Source organism: Micropterus salmoides, unplaced genomic scaffold, assembly GCF_014851395.1.
Source record: "Micropterus salmoides isolate LMB-PRFRI ecotype aquatic unplaced genomic scaffold, ASM1485139v1 Ms_hic_scaffold_8, whole genome shotgun sequence".
Taxonomy (NCBI): Eukaryota; Metazoa; Chordata; class Actinopteri; order Centrarchiformes; family Centrarchidae; genus Micropterus; species Micropterus salmoides.
The window spans coordinates 23975804-23981522 of record NW_024044570.1 but is presented as its reverse complement, the minus strand read 5'-3'; the positions used below and the strand labels follow the sequence as shown (position 1 = coordinate 23981522).

The 5719-nt window shown below is 43.2% G+C and overlaps 1 long non-coding RNA gene across 2 annotated transcripts; it reads left to right on the top strand.

The window, feature by feature from the left end:
- Positions 1-507: 507 nt before the first annotated feature.
- LOC119893040 lies at positions 508-3017 on the top strand. 2 transcript variants are annotated; one of them, XR_005442749.1, is made up of 5 exons: positions 508-834; positions 1038-1247; positions 1354-1399; positions 1617-1673; positions 1769-3017. It is a non-coding gene; the product is annotated as an uncharacterized LOC119893040 (long non-coding RNA). The 2 variants fall into 2 exon arrangements; XR_005442748.1 differs by having other exon boundaries at positions 509-739.
- Positions 3018-5719: the final 2702 nt, after the last annotated feature.

Genomic DNA, 5719 nt, shown 5'->3' with positions numbered 1-5719 from the left:
TACTACAAACAAAATGTCTTAGACAGAATAGAAAGAGTGCAATGTTAACATAGCAACGAAAATATGGTACCGTGTTCTTATAAGGCATACTATGTAAAAAGTTTCTACACTGTAAATTATGGCTTTATTATTGGTTTATAAACAATTTAATGATGCTTTACAAATCATTAGTTAAAAATCATTTTGACTGGTGTGTATATGTGACAGGGCCAGAAAATGGCAGACTACTTTTTATGCTTCTGGTGTGTTTTAATTTGTGTGCTGTGCCTTTTTACCTTTTCTTTGTAATTTGTATTGATGTTTTTATCGCATGTGGTGTGTTTTAATGCATGTGTGTGATTTTAAGTTTTACTTACTGGCTGGACTGCCCTTAAACCTCTCACCACTACTGATCATATGTTAATGAGCAACAGGTGTGGCAGCTGACGACCGATTGGACAGGACTCCTTTTATAAATGAAGCAAGCAACAGTAGTAGTAAGAGAGATCGGGGGGAAAAAAGAGAGACGGAGAGAGGACTAGGATGTAGGCCGGTGAGGAGCGTGACGGCGGGGAGGCCGGAGGAGATGGAGGTCCGGTGAAGAAAAAGGCAAGAGATCAGCAGGGAAGGTCGGCCAGCTCGTTGAGCGCTGAGCAGGGGGCAATCGAGCAGGAGGATGGCAGCTACGAGAGACCTGTGGGGAAGTAATTGTTTGGACGGAACCGGCGCGGCAGCCGAGACAACGCAGCAGCGGGCAACCGTGAGAGCAGTCGCTATAGAGATTACTAATGTGTCGTCATCAAGACGTATTACCAGTGGTGAACGCAAAGCATTTTGGTTTCAATCGTTTAGATGGTAGGTAGGTAGGTAGGTAGGTAGGTAGGTATGTATGATAAATTGATTAAATTATTAATTTTAGTTAGTAACATTTTTATAATTATTATTACTATTATTTATTTTTACACTTTTCTCTTAACTCTTCCATGGACTCCAGATTGAAAACCCCTGAAAGAAAATGAAAATACTGTAGTCTCATACTTACTGGTGACTGTTTGCAGGCAAACCTGCCTATGAAATGTTGGAGTGTGATCCTGACTGGGCCCCTTCTCTGTACCTCGGCCATACTGAAGTCAAAGCTACAAACACAGACTGGTTCAAGCGGTTTAGGAGAAGAGCGACGAGGTCACAACAACAGCAACCCCCATCGCCAGGCACTGACCACACTGGTCCTGAGGCTGAGTTGGATAATGCAGCACCTTTATACCCAGGTAAATAGTAAAAGAATACAATATATGTTGTCCCCTGTGTATAGCTAATCTGGATTATTTAGGAATAAAGGTTGTGATATGACACAATTTCTTTTGTTACTGTCAGACAACACTACACCTGCAACTGAGATGGAAGGTCCCGTGAATCAAAGGTAATTGACATTAACTTACCTTTGTGAAAATGCTTTGAATACATCATCATGTGTGGTGGAGTGTTATCGAAGGTAATCTTGGGCCTCCTTACTGCTGCTATCCATGCCATTCGTCACCTTTTTGTCAACGCTGAAACATGGCTTGTACTATTATTTTTCCACGCTGGAAACCAGTACAATGATATTCCGTTCTTAAGCTTTATGCCACTTCTGCCAGGCACTGTCCACACCGGTCATGAGACAGAGTTGAATGAAGCAGCACATTTATTCCCAGGTAAATATTGGTAACAGATGCAAGTAGACTCAATATATTTTACGTCCAATAAAGTACAGAGATTTACAGTTTATTATTCTTGTTGTTACAATCAGACTACTCTGCACCTGTGGCTGAGATGGAAGGACAAGAGACTCGGCCCTTACCACCAGCCCCAGACAATGCAGGGAGAGAGGAAGATATGGAAACTGAAACATCAGGGGATGATGGTGCTGCAATGGGGAATGCAGATGAACAGCAGAAGTGCACCATGTGTGGCCTCAGACTCAAAGAAATAATCCGCTTGCAGGAGGAAAATCGAAAACTGAAGGGAGAGCTCTCCAAGAAGGCCCTGGATGAGAATTTTCTCAAAGACAATGATTCAAAGGTGAAGTACTACACTGGCCTTCCATCTTTCAGTCTATTGATGGGTGTGCTGATGCAAATCATTCCCAGTCTACCAAAATCAAAAACAAAAGAGAGAACTCTCCCATTTTCAAATACTCCTCCTGACCCTTATGCGCTTAAGACTTGAGCTACCTGTTGAACATGTTGCACCTCTTTGACATTAGCCGACAAACCGCATCCAATCTGTTCATTGAGACCATCAATGTACTGCATGCACACCTCAGCCCTTTGGTGTACTGGCCAAAGCAACATTGTATACAGGCAAGCATGCCACATCAGTATGTAGAGATGTTTGGGAATCGTGTTACTGTTATTGACTGCTTTGAGCTTTTCATTGAAAGGGCACAAAATCTACGTGCAAAAGCACAGACATATTCAAACTACAAAAGCAGGCACAGAATGAAATATCTCATTGGCACAACACCACAAGGTACTATTTCTTTGTGCCAGTGATAAGCAGATCACCGAGAACTGTGGCTTTCTTCAGAAGCTCTCGCCTGGAGACGTAGTGTTAGCGGACCGTGGATTTGATATTAAAGAAAGTGTTGCCCTTGTGGGTGCTACACTGAAAATACCTGCCTTCACCAGGGGCCACAGCCAACTTAATGCAAAAGATGTGGAACAGACCAGGAAGTTAGCTCATGTCAGGATCCACGTGGAGCGAGTGATAGGGTGTACGTGCTCTAAGTTTAACATATTAAATGACACCATACGCCTGGGATTTGTGGTGCCTTGTGAGTGGGATGATAAGACTTTGCTGGATAAAATTGTGGTTGTGTGCTTTGACCGATATTTGTCCAAGTATTGTTGTGAAGCCGTCGTGTTAGAATTATACACCATGCTCACATCTAATATGTAAATGTTTTTTTGTTTTCTAAATGATTTTGTAATGTCACTTCTCACATGTAATGATTTTTAGCCATCTCTGTAAATAAAATACACAAAGACTGAATGAAATTCTGCCTCCTTTATCTGTATTAAGGAAGAATTGTGCAAAATCAGTGTTCTTTGGTTGCAAACACAACATATAACACATAACTTAAATAGTAGTAACAACCAACTTAATTTTAGTTTCTTTACATATTTAACATGTAAATACATTTAGATGAAGACATTTACATTATAAAGAGTCCATAGAAAAGATAACTGGAAATGTATGAGGTAGGTTGTAGGTGATAACTCACGAACATGTGCAAGCATCGCATTGCCATGACTCTTCTCTGCCTGGTACACTGCTGAGTCCCACGCAACCTAAATGGAACCACTGTATAGGACAGTTCTGATTATCACAAGCAACCATGTCATCAAGCTCTTCTGGCTGTCTGCAAAAGCACCACAACACAGCCTTTTCACATGCCCTTCTTTTGGTCTGGGGGGTGTTACCCGGCGGAAGTGTGGCCAATGGTGTTTTGATTGTGTTTTTTCGTGCTCGTTGGCACAGATAGCTCAGCTGAAGGGGGGGTGCTGGTGGGACAACCTTGTGCTTGGGTGTTTTACCTGGCTGTAATGCCCAAAGTTCCACGTCAGGCATGACACGCACAGTTGCAAGGCTTTTGGTCGTCCAAACAACAAAGTCACAGAACTGTGACTCGGTGACAAAGATCTGAGTTTGTACCTGTTTGTACTACTTGTGGGTCTGCTTCAACTCCATCCTTCCTTCTGTGAACTGCAGACAAAACTCCTTGTCAGTACATGCCTGCAGAATGTTATGGTCCTGGTGCTTAAAAGGGCATTTAATCTCCACACATCCTTTCCCGCAACATGCACAATGCACAAGTGCATCAGGAGTCGCGCCTATTTCAGGGAAAGAAGGGTTGATTATGAATCCACATTGTTCCACTTTCATGTCCCTGTGCCGCAGCTCCATCTGTGCGATGTAGGAGACCATTGCCGTATCCTCTTTTTCTCTCCCCCATTTAATGGCTTCTGGGCCATTGTCAGTCTTTCTCAGTGAAGGTTTCTGTAGATAGCACACCTTCTCCCCAGTTGACTTTGCTGGTCTGGTTATGGAGGTGGAGACAACAGCGTGTATGATGGAGGCGCAGCTACCTCTGTGGCTGTCACTGCCACAAGGTGTGTCAGGCCCTCACAGTGTTGAAGCAGGACGGCCAAGTCACAGCCATCCATTCGGGTCGGGAAGACACAGCAGTGACTTGGGCAGGACACATGGCTGAATGGGGTCAGCATAGAGGTGGCAGAATTCCTCCATTACAGAGCACAGGCCGGACCTGTGTGCATGCATGAGTTCTGTGAGGGGTTTTAAATCGGCAAGTGTCTTCTGCGGTAAACATGTGCTACCTGAGCGGGTCCGGATCTTGGGTGCTGTGCTGGTGTCTCCACAGAATGACCCATCGATTGCATTTTTTTGGGCTGAGCTTGCAGTAAAGTCAATAGTATGGCCATGCACTCCCTGCACTTTGGTTATATTGGAGTACATCACCCAGTACGCTTCAATATCTGTTGGAGTCACATTTCCCCACAGACGCACAGCAGTATCGATCTTGTACAGGAGGACTGCCACATGTGCGCACTTCTCTGCCACGCCAGCCATACAAGTGCAGTGAGCGCTCTCCACTTCCCCACATGCTGTAAGTATGACCCATGGCTGTAGGGGCTTCTGGCTGAGTCGCATGGAGTGATTCACCTAAGACAATAAAAGCATTAATAATAGCTTGTAGAGAAATACAAAACAGTACTAGCAAGAGACATTGAGCTATTTGATGCATGCAGCCAATCAGGGGTACAATGTGGTTAGAAGTGGGCTGGGGATGGATGGGCTTATAGATTTTATAGGATACCTTTTTAGAAAATGGTACAAAAAAGTTTTTTTCATTCATCATAGTGATATTCAGTAGGATAGCATGTGATTGGCCACAGCTGAGTGATCACTAAATGTACAGCTTTCCCACTCTCATGAATGGTGAGATAAGTCAGCTGCATTTTATTTCAGCTGGTGATTCCCAGTCAAGTCAACCAGTGCATGAAGCCCTCTTAAATATGGTGGTACAATTGAACAACAAAAAAAGGGGACATTCACATTTTAACATTCTTTATCTTGTTCTGTTTCTAAATGCACTCACCTTCATAAAAAAACAACCAAGCAAAGGGTGGCACATGTCTTCGATAAAGGTCGCATTTAAATGACACATTTTATCAATTCAGTCGGGTGGCTTTTGGCAGTAACTGAGGCATACAGTATAACCGGAAAATCCATTAAGCATGCTGTGCCAGAGAATACCGGAATCATCACCACTGAGAAGCATCATTGCATGCCTATTGTGCCATGCCTTCACATTGTTTCTCATCCTTTCTTTCTTATTGTCAGAGGATTAAGTGATGCCTTATACCCCATGCCAGGGCCTTTCTTCAAACAAACCATTCACAAACAGAAAAAGCAATCAGGCAAATGCAGTTAGCATACAAAGAGAGCTGAATGCACAACTGTAGATGGTGAATAGACATTTTAAGACGCACACTGCTTGTTAGAGCGATCCAGTGCATGAATATTCATTTACCCAATTTTCCTGCAGTGTGTGTTTTATTCATTTTTCACATTATGTTTGTGTTTTGCAGACACAATGGAAAAACTGCATCTCTTATCCTCCCTCTCTTTTTCAGTGCCGTGATTATATGCACATAAATTCTGCAGTCATGACTGC